Raw genomic sequence first — 15,056 nt, 5'->3', positions numbered from 1 at the left:
ATGGTGGCTAACAACATTGTCTGATGGACCATATTCTTGTTATTATCATAGTGGCATAATGTATTGTGCTACATTACTATGAATTAACTGACTAGGACATATACATAGAAAGAGCCATGTTACATAAACATACAATCTAACGCCCCTCAGAATATTCTAAAATTCCACACTCTCATTTTTATAAACTTTCCCTCCAATAATACATACGTCTTTTATCTATATATTTTTGTGTGTCTTATAATTTTGTTTTATGAAGCCACAAGATTGCCTAAGATGTACATAATGTGCATGGAAGATATCTGTCTTAAGACCCATCCATCTCTTCCTTCCCACCTTACCCCACCCTGAGCCACCTCAACTTCTTGAGGGACAGAGATTTTTTTGTCTGTCTAGCTCATAGTAGGCACTTAATAAATACTTATTGAATAAATTTAGCATAATGCCTAACAGAAGGCACTTAATAAATGTGCGTTGAATTAATTGAATTGAAAAGGGCATTGTGTAGCTTCAGAGATGGCAATACTTTACTGAGACCCCTGGTTCTCAGCAGGCTTTAATCACTGCAAATTAAAGTCAATTCCAATTTATCTGTGGCCAGTTGCTTCTGTTGCTTAGAGCACAGTGATAATGAGGCCCAAATTGTGAGTCAATGTCTACATAGGCCAGTTAGTTTCACTGTATGTGAAACTGTATGGGTGGCCCCAGAGGATCATGTTCATTTTGTAAATATGTGCCATCAGTCAAAGTTGGGCTAGGTAGCTCTCTGGAAAAAAAAAAAGTCAAAATTTGTACATTATTGTTAGCAACTTAAATAGATCTATCTTTTATTTAGGTGCGTAATCACATATGGACTCTCTTCTGTTGTTTCCTTGAATTGTTAAAGGTAGTTTGGTGTAGTGGCCTAGGAGAAAAGAGACTTGGGTTCTAGATCCTGTCTTTGCCACTTAACTAGCTGTGTGACCTCAGATACATTGCTTTATCTCTCCAGAACTCAATTTCCTCACCTTTAAAATGGAGAAATTAAACTGATGATCTAAAGTGCTTTTCAACTCTTAACATCCTCTGATTCTTTATACTTAGACAAACTGATTACACATTCAGCTTTGTAGTCAGTGATGTTTAATCTTTTCAAATAGTCACTAAACTTTGCTATTTTCTTGGTTGCTTTGTGGCTTTATGGAACTACAGAAGTGGTAAAATCAGTTTGTAGAGATTCTGTGCTGGTAAGGATCTGGGGATGAATTTACCCATGTTTGCATAAACTCCAATGAGTGTCTCTCCTACCTCTTATCAGTTGGAGAATGGGGCTAAAAAGGTGCAAATTAAATTCTGGAGTAGAATTTTCTTGTTTCTGCTAATTAAAAACATTAAATAATAGCAAAAAATTCTGCTGTGGATGGAGAAGGTGAGCATTATTCAAGTCAACACTGCTTAATGTAACACTGTAAGGATGCCTTTATAGAATGTGAGTGTTCCTTAACTCCATAACACACTGGCAAGTCAAGTTCCCATAGTAGGTCTACATCTTCCGCTCAGGAGTCTAGGGATGTCTATGAGGTATCATGGACATCTTTTTAATACTATCATCTCCAACTTCCATTTAATTGTATTTTCAATATCATTTGCCAGTGCCAGTTAATTTCTCTCCACCCTACTATAGATTTTAAAAGTTAGCATCAGTTTGGATTTTACAAAGGGATTATTTGCTGAAGAGATATAGAAAGAACAGAAGTCACAAAGCGTTTCTACAAACACTACGGGCACACTTCCCCCTTTACTGCCTCAGTCCCTGGAGAGAGTGAGCTCAACTTAAATTGGTTGCTACAAAGCTTTGTGGTGAGAGCCCTGGTTCTCTCCAATCCACATCGTCACAAACTTCCAGAGACAGACTCACCCCATATGCATGCTTCCAGGACTGAGCTCTCATTGGCCAATCTCTCTTCTACGCTACCATTCAGTGTTCTAGGCAACTCTCTAAGACTCCTCATTTCAGAGAAGGTGTTTATCTATATTGTTAGAGGAAGTTTCCTTATCCCCTAGTGCAATCACAAAGGTGGTCCTTATTCCTAATAGCCCTACAAGGTAGGTACTATTATTACCCTCATTTTATAGCTGAAATAAATTGAGGGTCAGAGAGATTGACTTGTTCAGGGCCACACAGCTAGTAAATCTCTGAGGAGGGATTTTCCTAACTCCAGGTCTTCCTGGCTCCAAGTTGATCATTCTCTCCACTTATCCTTCACTATCTTCACTTAGTGATTGTAAAATCACGGAGGCAATCCGTAACATGTCTATGTGTCAGTTTTTTTTTTTTTTACCCATCCCTTAGGAAGGGACATAATTACTGCTTATGCTTGCTTGTCTTATTTCCTTCCAACTTAAGTCTGACAGAATGTTTCACGTATTTATCTGACATTGTTTGAAACCAAAATAGAGATTCCTTCTCCAAATATCCTCGATCACACATGTCACACTGCTTTAGAAACAGACCCAGAGATCAATTCACTTGGAATTCTTTGTAGGGGTTGGATGGAGAGAGGGTATGTTCTTGCAAGTTATGGAAACCTGGCAAATCTGTTGCTATGTAATACCCTATTATCCAGAAGTGCAAATACTTTAAGTGACAAAAGAACATACACGTTGGCAAATGAAGGGTGAATTGTAAAACATCCCTTCCTCTATCTAGGACAAACCCCTTCCTTTCCTCAATTCCTGTTGGTGTTCACTCTCTGCACCATTTTTCTAAATTTATCCACCACTTCTTTTTTCTTTCAGTTATGTAAGTGTTCTTCAAATTGCTCTAACTAGGCTACAAGCCCCTCGAGGACAGGCAGAGTGTCCCTTCGTTGTATCCTCCTGTTCAAAAAAAAAATCCTTGTTTGGGTTTTGCCCTGATTAAAGAGACAAACTCAGGAAAGGATTGGGTGGGCCTCCTTGCTTTTTATAGAAAAGAGTAAGCCACTCTCACATAAGGGAAAGACAATCCTGATTTGTCCAGGTTTCAATGAGGGGTTAGTGTAGCCAGAACTCAGCTAAGAATTTTGATAGGTTTCTTGTGAAAAGATGGGGTGAGTGAGCATGTACTGTAGGCTAGCTGCCATGTACTCATTTTGAGGAGATGGGATTAGGGATAAGGAGGTGTGATTAGTGCATGTGAGCAAGTGGGACCACTCTCTTCTGCAAGTTGGCTGCATGCAGCCAAAGTCAAATAAGTTTGAAACATGGGGTCACTTCAGAATGACTGCATTAGTGACTGATTTTTATACACTCCTTGTCTGACAAAGAGTTCTAAGTATAGTAGGTACTCAATACATTCAATTCAATTTAATAAACATTTACTTGTCCCTGCCCTCAAGAAGCTTACATTCTAAAAAATTATTGTTGGATTCTACCACTGATTTTGTTGTTTAGTCATTTCAGTCGTTTTTTTTTTATCTTAGGCAATTTGGGTTAAGTGACTTGCCCAGGGTCACATAGCTAGTAAGTGTTAAGTGTTAGGTCTGAGGCCAGATTCAAACTCAGGTCCTCCTGACTTCAGGGCCAGTGCTCTATCCACTGCTCTATCACAGCCACCTAGCTGCCCCTAGTCATTTCAGTCTTGTCTGACTCACTGTGACCCCGTTTGGGTTTTTTTTTGGCAAAGATATTGGAGTTGTTTGCAATTTCCTTCTCCAGCTCATTTTACAGATGAGGAACCTGAAGCAAATAGGGGAACTTGCCTTAAGTGACTTGCCCAAGGCCACACAACTAGTAAGTGTATGAGGTTAGATTTAAAATCAAGTCCTCCTGCCCTGAGGGCCCGTGCTGTACCCACTGCACCACTTAGCTGCCCAATAAGAAACAGAGCTGGAATTCAAATCCCCAAATTTCAAATTCACCCTTCTTCCAGATGCCCTGTGTTTTGTCTGTGACTTAAAAAATATCTGTGTTCAGGTTTTGGCTCTGCCACTTATCCAGAGCTGTGCGACCTTGGTCAAACAGCTTTACTTCTCTGTCTTTCATGTCTGATGGGAAAATGAAGGGTATGGACCAAATGATCTTTAAGGTCCCTGCCGGAGCTATTTGACATTCTATGACAGTCACACTGTCTTTTGTCACCTGGAATAGATTGGGACACTTAACAGCAAAAAAAGTAGAGGTTGCAATGGATCATAACTCATCTCCCTCTCTAAGTCTCCTGGTGTAGTATAATATGTGTGTGTTCATGTGCCTGAGGGTGTACTCATGCATATGTATGTGTGTGTATGTGTTGTGTGTGTGTATGTGTGTGTGTGTGTGTGTAAGAAGGAAGGAATGAATGGTCAGGGAGAAGGACAAAGCAGAAGTCATTCTGCAGAAGGATGCCCTCACTCTGCCCTTTTATAGAAGTGGGAGAGGAAGACCAGAATGTTTCCCTTTTATTGCACTCTAAGCCCCACAAAGGGTTGTGGTCTTCAACACTTACTGGACTGTATAATCCCCAGAGGAAAGATGGTAAAAAGATATGGGAGAGCCTGCAAGTGTTTCCACTTCGCATTTTCTAAGCCATCCCTGTAAAGTCTGTTGTCCTTCTGGAAGGAGTTTTGCTGAGTCACCTTTGGAGGTCAGAGAAACTCCTTTGCTGGCAACTTTATTTATAAGGGAAATTGATCAAGTTACTTATATGAAAAACAAAGACAAGGCAAATGGATGAAAACCCCTTTTCTGTATCTGATTCCACTGTCTATAAAATGGGGGTGCCAATTCCTGTTTCTTACCCACCTCACAGAAATTCCAGGAGGACAAATGCAAACATATTTAAGCTAAGGGAACCTGAAATCCTGGAGAAAGGTATAAGAGATGTAAATTGTTATACTTTTGAAACTTGCACGCTCACAGGTCTCTGAAAATTCATGTGTTTTGGCTTCTGTCTTTTTTCAGAGATTTTTTTTTTTTAAGCCTCACTGGTTATATATTATCTGCTGGCTTGAGTTATTTTGGGCATTATTTCAAGTGTCACTGGTAACTGAGAATACACTAGTGAGAAGCTGACACATTCGGTTACAGAAAGAACACAATTCCTGAAAACAACTAATGGTGCCGATAGGAGAATAGAGACAAGAATATGTGGAATTTGGTCTTCAGTTTAAACCATAAATATCTGAAAATGAGAAACTTCTTGGAGCCAATCTCCCAGGCTGAGCATTTAATATTTTCTTACAAAAAGAGCTGTAGGATTAATGAAATAAATAAATAGACCTATGGCAACATAGAGCAATTGGAAGTGTATTGACATCTCCCTTTATTCCAATTTGAGTTGCACAGGGCTTAAACTCATTGGCATAGAATGACACAAAATGGTTAATGTAGATATTTATCCAGAGCTTTCTATCTAGCCAAGTGAAATTAATTCCATGAAATAATGAAAAAGTATTTATTAAGTGAGTACTATTTTGCAAACATTGTACTAAGCATTGGAGCTACAAATACAAAAGCAGAGACAGTCCTAGCCTTCAAGCAGATTACATTTCAGTAGAGGTAGATAGTATACGTAGGGGAGTTGTGGCCAAGGAAAAGCACGTTGGAGGGGGGGAAGTTACAGGGAAGGTGAATATAGTGATACGTCCCTTCCAGAAACAAAGACAGAAATGATTTGATCATAATTCTGGAACTTTGGGGGAGGGAAGGTATGTATACGGAACCAGGTAGGTCATGAGGTTGTTGAGAAGATAGCTGAGGAATAAAGAATGAAGTGAAGTGAAGTATGTCTGCAATAAAGATCCAGGTGCTGTGTTCACCATTACAGATAGTGAAAGTGCTACAGATAAAAATGTTACAGTTTGCAAGGTGTGATCTGTATTCTAGGAGGCAAGGTGATTGGCAGCATTGATGAGAAGATGACATGGGAATAGGGAGATTTATTTCACATATTATTTCACTCCTCTTGGCTTTGCCATGAAATAGCTTTGTGAACTTGGGGAAGTCACTTCTCTGGGCCTCAGTTTCCCCATTAGTAAAATGAGGGAGTTAGACTAGATAATCTGACATTCTGTGATTTTTGTTAACTATAGGGCCTGCCAGTAATGATCACTTACTCTTGTATTCAACATCGAGTTGTGGCTTAGAAACCCAGGTTTCTTGTGGCTTAGGAAAATGATGGCAATTGTGGAGTGGCATTTCAATATCAGAACTGGACAGTGGAGAGAAGTGTAAGCATATTATTGATTCAGGGATCAGAAAGGAACTCACCATTGAATTGTAGAATATTAAGAGACGGGAGGCACCTTGGAGACCAATAACACAAAATATTTCTGAAGTGGGCATCCCCTTTTTCTAACATCCACAAGGTCACACAGCTTTTTCTTGGGGGGGGTATTCTGTTGCTCTTTCTTACTGAATAAATGTTCTCAAGGTTACCTATCATGGTCTTACCTTTTATAATTGCTGGGTCATGAACCTGTGACTCAGAGGGACTTCCAAGAGGAAGATTTCCTGGCTTCTAAACTTGACGTGGAATATGCTCTCCAAAAATTTCTTTCTTGACTCTCCTGGTCTTAATTCCCACTGGTATGCTACTGCTTTGTTTTGTATCTCTAAAATATGCTAACTTATCATATATATTGTATTGTATGAGAGGCAATTTGACAGTGAGTGGCATGCTAGATTTGGAATCAGGAAGACTTGAGTTCAAATCCCAACCCTGACATCTACTAGCTGGGTGATCCTGGACTTGTTCTCTCTCTTTGAGCCTCATGAAATCACATGAGGCTCAGAGAAGCCTCCTGTCAAGGATTATAAGTTACAAATTGATTGTGATCAATAGAGGGAATTCTCACACATTCCCATACCTACATATGCGGCCTATTCCTATTCTAGATAGTAAGCTCTAGTTGGTACTAAATAAATGTTTGTTGAATCAAATACACTCCCCCCTCCCCATTTATCCCAGTTCATCTTGAGCTAGGGTCTTCACTGCATTGAAGGACAATGGCTTTCTAACATGAATGTTTTTCTCTACGAATTTACTGAGTTCTGGCCTTTGCAGAGATATAATCAGTCCCCTTATATTTTTGTCCTTTCTGGTGATTAAGCTGGTATGATTCATCGGAGACATGCCCATCATGACCTTTACATCAACATGTTCACTTACATTTCCACCAAGCCCTTCCACCACAGTTACTGATCCAATGGCATGACCTAGTTATTGCAGTCAATGTGCATCACCATGATGTGTGAATCGGAAGAAAAGTTAAACAAGTTGGAGAAAGAACACAGCTGTTCGGACAAATCAGTTAAATGAAGAGATTGTCTTGGCCCATGCTTATGGATTCTTTAAGAAGATGTAAAGTAAGGTGAAGAGGAAAGAATACTGGATTAAGAATCAAGAGACCCAGATCCTAGTCTCCACTCTACCACTGGTTAGCTATATGACCTCGGGCAGGTCACTTTATCTTATTGTTTCAATGAATGGATTGGAGTAGTAAACATAGTGTTTATATAGTGCTTCACAGCTTACCGAGTGTTTTCCTCAGAATAAGCCTATGAGAGAAGTAGTATAAGCATTATTATATTCATTTTGAAGATGAGGCAACCAAGGCTCAATGGAGTTAATTAATTGGCTTATGATGCCATTGCTGTAAGATCCAGGAACTGAATCCATATTGTCTGACTCCAAGACTAGTTCTTTTTTTTTTTTAATCACTAAAGTATTTCTATGTTTCTATAAGTGTCTTCTAGGATGTGACTGAAGGATTGGATATAGCAGGATGAGATGAAATGGCAAACTAATCTGGAACAAGTGGAATTTGAAAAGATTATAGTATCAGAGGGGAAGGGACAGATGGTTCCAGGGTCATGGCAGAGTTAGGAGAAATTCCAGGGTTAAGAACACCAAGTCATATTCTCCAAGGAATCTATTTGTAAGAAGTACCCATATATGCCAAACTATTTAGAGCAGCACTTTTTGTGATAGCAAAGAATTGGAAACAAAGTAGATACTCATCAATTGGGGAATGACTAAAAAAAATGCAGCACATGGATACAGTGGAATATTACTGTGATGTAAGAAATAATGAAGCTGATGAATACAGAAAAAATATGGAAAGATCTGCATCACTGACACAGACTGAAGTAAGCAGAGCCAAGAGAACAATATACACAATGACTACAACAATGTAGATGTAAAGAACAACATAAACCCCTAAAAGTGAATGTTGCAAAAGTACAAAGGAAAAGCCTGACTTCAAGAGAAAAGATATAAAAATACTGCCATGCCAAGGGAGGCCCTCAAGTATGGACTGTTGAACTCATCTTCAGGCCTTTTCAATGTTTTCTCAGTTTTACTGATCTCTTCTTCGTCTTCTCCTTTGTCGTCGTCTTCTTCTTCTTCTTCCCTCCCTCCTTCCTCCTCTCTCCTCCTCCTCTTCCTCCTCCTCCTCCTCCTCTTCTTCCTCTTCTTCTTCTTCTTCTTCTTCTTCTTCTTCTTCTTCTTCTTCCCTCCTTCCTTCCCTCCTCCTCCTCCTCCTTCTGTCTTTAAAATGTATTATTTGTTATAGGAGATGTCTTTTGGGAGTGAGGGGAGAGAGAATAGAGGAAATTTTGGTGAGATAAAAGGCAAAAGACATCAATAAAAATTATTTTTAAAAACGAGAACACTGAGTCAAATCATTGAGGGAGAGCACAGAAGTCAGTATTAAGTTATTAGCCTGGAGCAAGATAAAGATTTGGGGAGAAGCAGGCATTGAGTTCTGTCTTGGCATGCTAAGTTAAATTAAGGAACACAGAGAGCAGAATCAGGTTTGCTAGACCAAGGCAAGGAAACTCAGAGATCAGAGTGAGGAAACATAGAGGAAAATACCTCATTTCAAGCTCATAGGCTAAGGAATGGGCTAGAGAGCCAACTCTTTAGCAGAAAGGAGAGCTGTTAAATACTTGGGGAGATCTGGTACTGACTCATTCTCTATCTGTCCATGGTTTCTGGATTAACCCTTACACTTCTTGTCTATCTGTTACCCCATAGAGTTTTGAGATTGATGTTGGCAATATTTTAAGAAAGGATCAGCAGCTTCCTTTCTGATACATCAAAATACCACAATCTGACCAGGGATATTCTCACATTAAGTCTCCCCTGCCTGGTTGCAATGCCGTTATGCCTGGTAATGGGGCCATGCTTCTAATTATTTCAGCATCTCCAAAGTGGCAACTTTCACAAACACTTATTAAGTACTTCCTGTGTATGAGCAGAGTGCTGTCTTCGGTTCTTCTGGGAATACAACAATGATTATGACACATTCCTTGACCCTCATGGAGCTCAGAATCCAGCAAGGCAATATGATATGTAACCAAATAACTGCTGTTCTGGAGGTAGCTGTTGGCACAGTGGTTAGAGTGCTTGGCCTGGAATAAGGCACATAGAGCAAATGTAGCTAGTTGGTACAGTGGATAGAGTGCACATGGATTCAGAAAGATGAGTTCAATTCTGGTCGCAGACATTTAATAGCTGTGTGATCCAGGACAAATAACTTAACCTCTGTTTGCCTTGGTAACCTCAAATACAAAATGAAGATAATAACAGCATCTACCTTGCAGGTTTATTGTGAAGATCAAATAAGATAAGATTTGTAAAAAATCATATAGCACAGCGCCCAAAACATAGTAGGCACTATATAAATGCTTATTTTCCCTTCCTACTTCCCCAACCCCTTAACATCAATATCAGAAGGATTTGTTTTCATTGGTACAGGTAATCCTACTGATGTAACTGCTTTCATATGTTGATAGACAGTGTTTGTATGTTACCTGGAAGCAAAACATGCCTGATATGCTGTCCTATCAAATGACTATGAACCTCTCTGTCTTAGCTAGTGGTATTTGGACAAAATCCCGACTGCTAAGTCTGCATAAAATAGCTGTAATATAATGCAATGCATTATAACTGCATGAGATGTGCAAACCAGGGTTTATAACAGTTTGGAGGAAGATTACTACTGAGTATGGAGGTCTGGCTTCATGGGGAAGTGGCATAAAAACCAGAAATACCAAGATAGCAGTCTTTATGCTGTGTTATCAAGTACAGCAATTGGTACTCAATAACTATTTTTCCGGATGTTGGATGAATTAGTTTCTCCTACTGTCCTGTGTATATATACACCAGTGTATATGGTGGGGGAAAGAGAGGTGGGGAGGGGAGATCACTGTCTTTGACTCCTTCTTTCATCAATCATACCACACCTAACTTTGGGGTTTTTCCTAGCAGCACTATAGCAGCTCAGCACATCTCTTATTTAGAGAATAATCCTCTAAAGACTTGAAAATTACCCCATTTTTGCCCGAATGCCCTCCTTTTATTCATCAGCACACACACCCAAATTATGTGTTTGTGCAACTAATGTTTGTCCCGTCCTTAAGCCCCAGATAGGTGGAAAACCACACTTTAGCCACATTCCAATTGGCGTGCTTCGGGAGTACATTACTCCTTCCCAAGAGTTTATCTTCCCACTATTAATTAGCAAGGGTTGCAGTTGTATTTGGGGATGACTCAGTTGATAGTGCTGCTTATCTGTGCGTAGCAGTGTCTTTCCATGCTGGGTACCAGTGACATACTGTCCACTTTTAGCTCCCAGGGTAACCAACTTAGACTCTGGGAGAGGATGGGTGGTGACAGAATTATCTGGATCCTGGAGGCTTGATGAGTAGTCATAGCTATGACCTAAGCACAGTGATGTCAGTTCTGAGTCTTCAGCATCCACTTGTCGGTGCCCCCATGGTTCACTAGGAAGTCCCAGTCTAGAGTTTTCAAGCAGTTGCTTACCTCCCTGTTTCCTTTAATGCACTCCTATGGGTGAACCTCAGGCATTTAACATCCTGTCTTGACTCTGCTGGATACATGGCTGGAGGCAGGAGGAAAAGTCAAGAAATAGGGGAAGATGGGGTGTATTCAGGCAATAGCGAATAGATCAGTCTGGTTGGAGTTATACAATATGTGCATGGGGTAATGGGAGATAAGATCGGGAAGGAAGGCTAGGGTTATTTCATAGAAGGCCTTGAATGCCAGGCAGAAAGTTTAGACTTGATTTAGGGGCAATGGGGACTGCTCCAGGTTGTTGCTGTTGTTGAGTTGTTTCAGTTGCATTCAACTTTTTGTGACCCCATTCGAGGTTTCTTGACAAAAATGTTGGAGTGGTTTTCCCTTTCCTTCTCCAGCTCATTTTATAGATGAGAAATTGAGGCAAACAGGGTGAAGTGACGTGCTCAGGGTCACACTGCTAGCGTCTGAGGCCAGATTTGAACTCAGGATGATGAGTCTTCCTGGTTCCAAGCCTAGTCCTCTATCCACTGTACCACCGAGTTGCCCTTTGCTCCAGCTATTTCTGATTTCTGAAGTCTGCTTTTGCTATATTAAATTGACTTTTTTCATCATTTCTCAGCAGCGCACAACCACACTTGTTTGGAGCATGACGTGCTTTATGTGACGTGATTGTTTGAAGATGGTGTTCTAGGACTTTCTAATGGAATAAAAAAAAATCATAGTTCATATAATTTGGACCTGGAAGGAATCTTCAAGATCTTCTGGTCTTATATCTTATATTTTGAATGTGTAGATTGATGCATGGGCAGCCAGGTGGCACAGTGGATAGAGTGTTCACTTGGAATCAGGAAGACTCATCTCTCCCTGGGTTCAAATCTGGCCTCAGACACTTACTAGCTGTGTAACCCTGGACAAATCATTTAACCCTGTTTGTCTTAGTTCCTCATCTATAAAATGGACCAGAGAAGGAAACGTCAAAACACCTTAGCATCTTTGCCAAGAAAACCCCAAATGGCATCATAAAGAGTTGGACATGACTGAAATAATTCTACAACAGCAGATGTACGCATATGTAGGCTCCCCTATCAGAATTGAAGTTTTTTGTTGGAAAGGACTCTTTCTGCTTTTCTTTTTACCATGAGTACTTAACACAGTTTCTGACATATAGTAAGAGCTTAATAACTGCTTGACGGTTGATCAAGTTGATGTTACTGACTCATTTAACAGATGGGGAAACTGAGGCCTTGAGAAGTTAAGAGACCTTCCTGAGGTTACATAAGTTGTAAGTAGCAAAACTGAGATTTGAACTCATGCCCTCTGACTTGAAAAGCAGATGCTCATTCCACTAGACTAGGTTGCAACTCCCTTGAGCGGTGATTTCTCAGACCTCAACCTGTTTTTGATTTGTCTCCAGTGCCTTCTTTAACTCCCCAACATGTTAGCATCTATTCAGCTTGGATCTTCCTGGATCACGTCTTCGAAATGATTTCTGTTTTTCTTTGCCTCCTCCATGGTACTTAACATAATGTAGAATGAAGAAGGAGGGTGTTTGGGCAAGGGAGATTCAGTGACAGAGATGTAGCTCTGCTGCTCCCCGTACCTCCCTGGGTAAGTCATTCTCCTTTCTGGGTTCCTTTCATCTGTGTCAGGAGGAGGAGCACTCAGATTCATCTCACAAAGCTACTGCAAGGGCAGCTGCCACGCTGATTGTCAAATGTCTGGTGGATGTAAGGAACTGTGGATGAGTACATTGACAATGAGGCCCTAGGTGGGTAAGGCTAGCAAACAACAAGTTAATGAGATGCCGTGAAAGAGAATGGTAGGTGTTTCCAGAGTAAAGAACTTTGTCTAGTTTATATACCTTGAGAAAAAGGCATCAGTAGAAAAAAATAAATAAGTTTAACACAAATGAGTCATGGCAGCTGAATCTGGCTCAGGCTAATAGGTAAAGTTTTGGGATTTGGTGAAGATATTCTGGGGAAATAGTTACAGCTCTCACTTTTTAATTACTGGTGGAGATCGAGCACTTAGCAAGCCCCTGATGTGGTCTTTTTTTTTTTTTTAACATTGACAGGATAGCTTAGAAAAAGCTAATTGATGGCGGTAGTCATTAGCTTCTAATACCTTCTAGTCTATTGATCTTATGGCATCAGGTACCCTTTTCCTATTTGATATTTGATAATATGATACAGTGGGAGGAACATTGGGCCCAGAGGGAGTAGATTAGAGTACAGATCTGGATTCTGATGCTTATTAGGCATGTGACCCTGAACAAATCTTCTAACTTCCCTGAGTCTCAGTGTCCTTATTTGTAAAATGGGGCTTGTAATTCTTATGTTACCTACTGTAATCACAATGGGTTATGGGTAAAAAGCTTTGTAACACTTGAAGGACTATAGAAATGGGAGTCAGTACCCTTTCTGTGGTGCCCTCCAGAACTGTCTCCCATTATGTTGTTAAGAAATTGCCCTTCATGTTTAAACTTCTGTCCTCTTCTCAGACATTACTTTGCCTATGTTTTTGATTCAATTAAAAATATCTTGTTTTTATATTGCCTTCATTTCTCCTACCTAGAGGGCTCCTGCTTTGTAATAAAGAATAGAAGAGAGGAGAGGGGGAAAGGAAGTGAACAAAACTAGCTAACCTACTGAAGAAGTCTGATAGGAGAGGCATTTCAGGCTCCTGCCTCAATTGAAAGAGGGGTATATTTTAAAACCTCTCCTGTGGGGCTAAGCTTGGTCCATATAATTAGACAACATTCAGTTTCATTTGGACTGTTGCTTTTACATTGGTATTGGTGTAGTCAGTGTGTATTTTTCTTTCTTTGTTTTGCTTAGGATCATAGAACCGTGAATCTAGACCTGGAAAGAACTCAGAGGTCATCTGGTCCAACCCCCTCATTTTACAAATGGAGAAAATGAGGCCCAGAAAGCTTAAGTTTCCTAAGGTCACGTAACATAGTATCAAAAGTAGGATTTGAGCCCAGGACTTTTGACTTCAGAGCAAGGCCTTTTACATTGTGCCATATTGTCTCTGGATAGGGAGGTGGTGCAGTGGATAGAGCCCTGGGCTTGGAATCAGGAAGACTCATCTTCATGAATCCAGTCTCAGACACTTACTAGTCGTGTGACTTTGGGCAAGTCACTTCACCTTGTTTACCTCAGTTTCCTCATCTGTAAAATGAGCTGAAGAATGAAATGGCAAACCAGTCTGGTATCTTTGCGAAGAAAACCCCAAATGGGGTCATGAAGAGTTAGATATAACTGAAACAGCTGAACAATAATATACTATCTCTACTTTGTATGCTTACTTCACTTTATACTCCTTCATAGAAATGTGTTTAATTTTCTATGTTTGTGTTATTTCTTCCCATTAGACTATGGGATCCTTGGGGGAAGGGACTGTCTTTTTTTTAATCTTTTTATCCCCAGCATTTGGCATAGTTCCTGGCATATATGAGTTGTTTAGTTGTGCCCAAATCTACTTGACCCCATGGATTTTTGGTCATGGAATTTTCTTGGCAAAGATACCAGAGTGGTTTCCATTTCCTTTTCCAGTGTCCTCATTTTACAGATGAGAAACTGAGGCAAATAGAGGTTAAATAACTTGCCCACGGTCACACGTCTAGTAAGTGCCTGAGACTAGATTTGAACTCAAGTACTCCATGCCTGCCACCCTATCCACTGTACCATCTAGCTGCCCCACTTATTGATTGGCTGATTTACTAATTGTTCTGTTTGGCTGCAGAAGGTGGAACTAGTAGAAACTGCTATAAGTTGCAAATTTAGTCTTGATGTTAGGAAAAAACCCTAAGAATTAGAGGTATTCAAAAGTGGAGTGGGCTGCCCACAGGGACGCTGACCTGTCCTTTATGCCACTCTGCCACCTATAGAATTTGCCCAGGTGTCATGGTATCTACTTACAGCATTTGCTTGTTCCTACTGAAGTAATTCCCTCTCTCCCCCTCCTCCTCTTTCTCTCTTTCTCATCTCTCCTTCCCCCTCTCCCACCCTTATTCATGGGAACACATGAGGTTGGGGCAAGCACAACTCTATAGGACCTGGAAGAAACCATTTTATGCTGTATTAGTAAGGTTAGTTTCTTAGCATATATGATATGGAGTATTGTGCCCAGTTCTAGGTGTGACATACTAGGAAGAAATCTAACAAATGAAACTTTGTCCAGAGCAGGACAACCAGAATGGTGAGGGGGTTTGAAGCCATGCCATACCAGAATCACTCAGAGGAACTGGGGACATTTTACTAGAGAAGAGAAGACTTATAGGAGTCAG

This window comes from Phascolarctos cinereus, unplaced genomic scaffold (assembly GCF_003287225.1).
Source record: "Phascolarctos cinereus isolate Bilbo 61053 unplaced genomic scaffold, phaCin_HiC Scaffold_3;HRSCAF=262, whole genome shotgun sequence".
In the NCBI taxonomy this organism is placed as follows: domain Eukaryota; kingdom Metazoa; phylum Chordata; class Mammalia; order Diprotodontia; family Phascolarctidae; genus Phascolarctos; species Phascolarctos cinereus.
Note: the sequence above shows the minus strand (reverse complement) of the source record.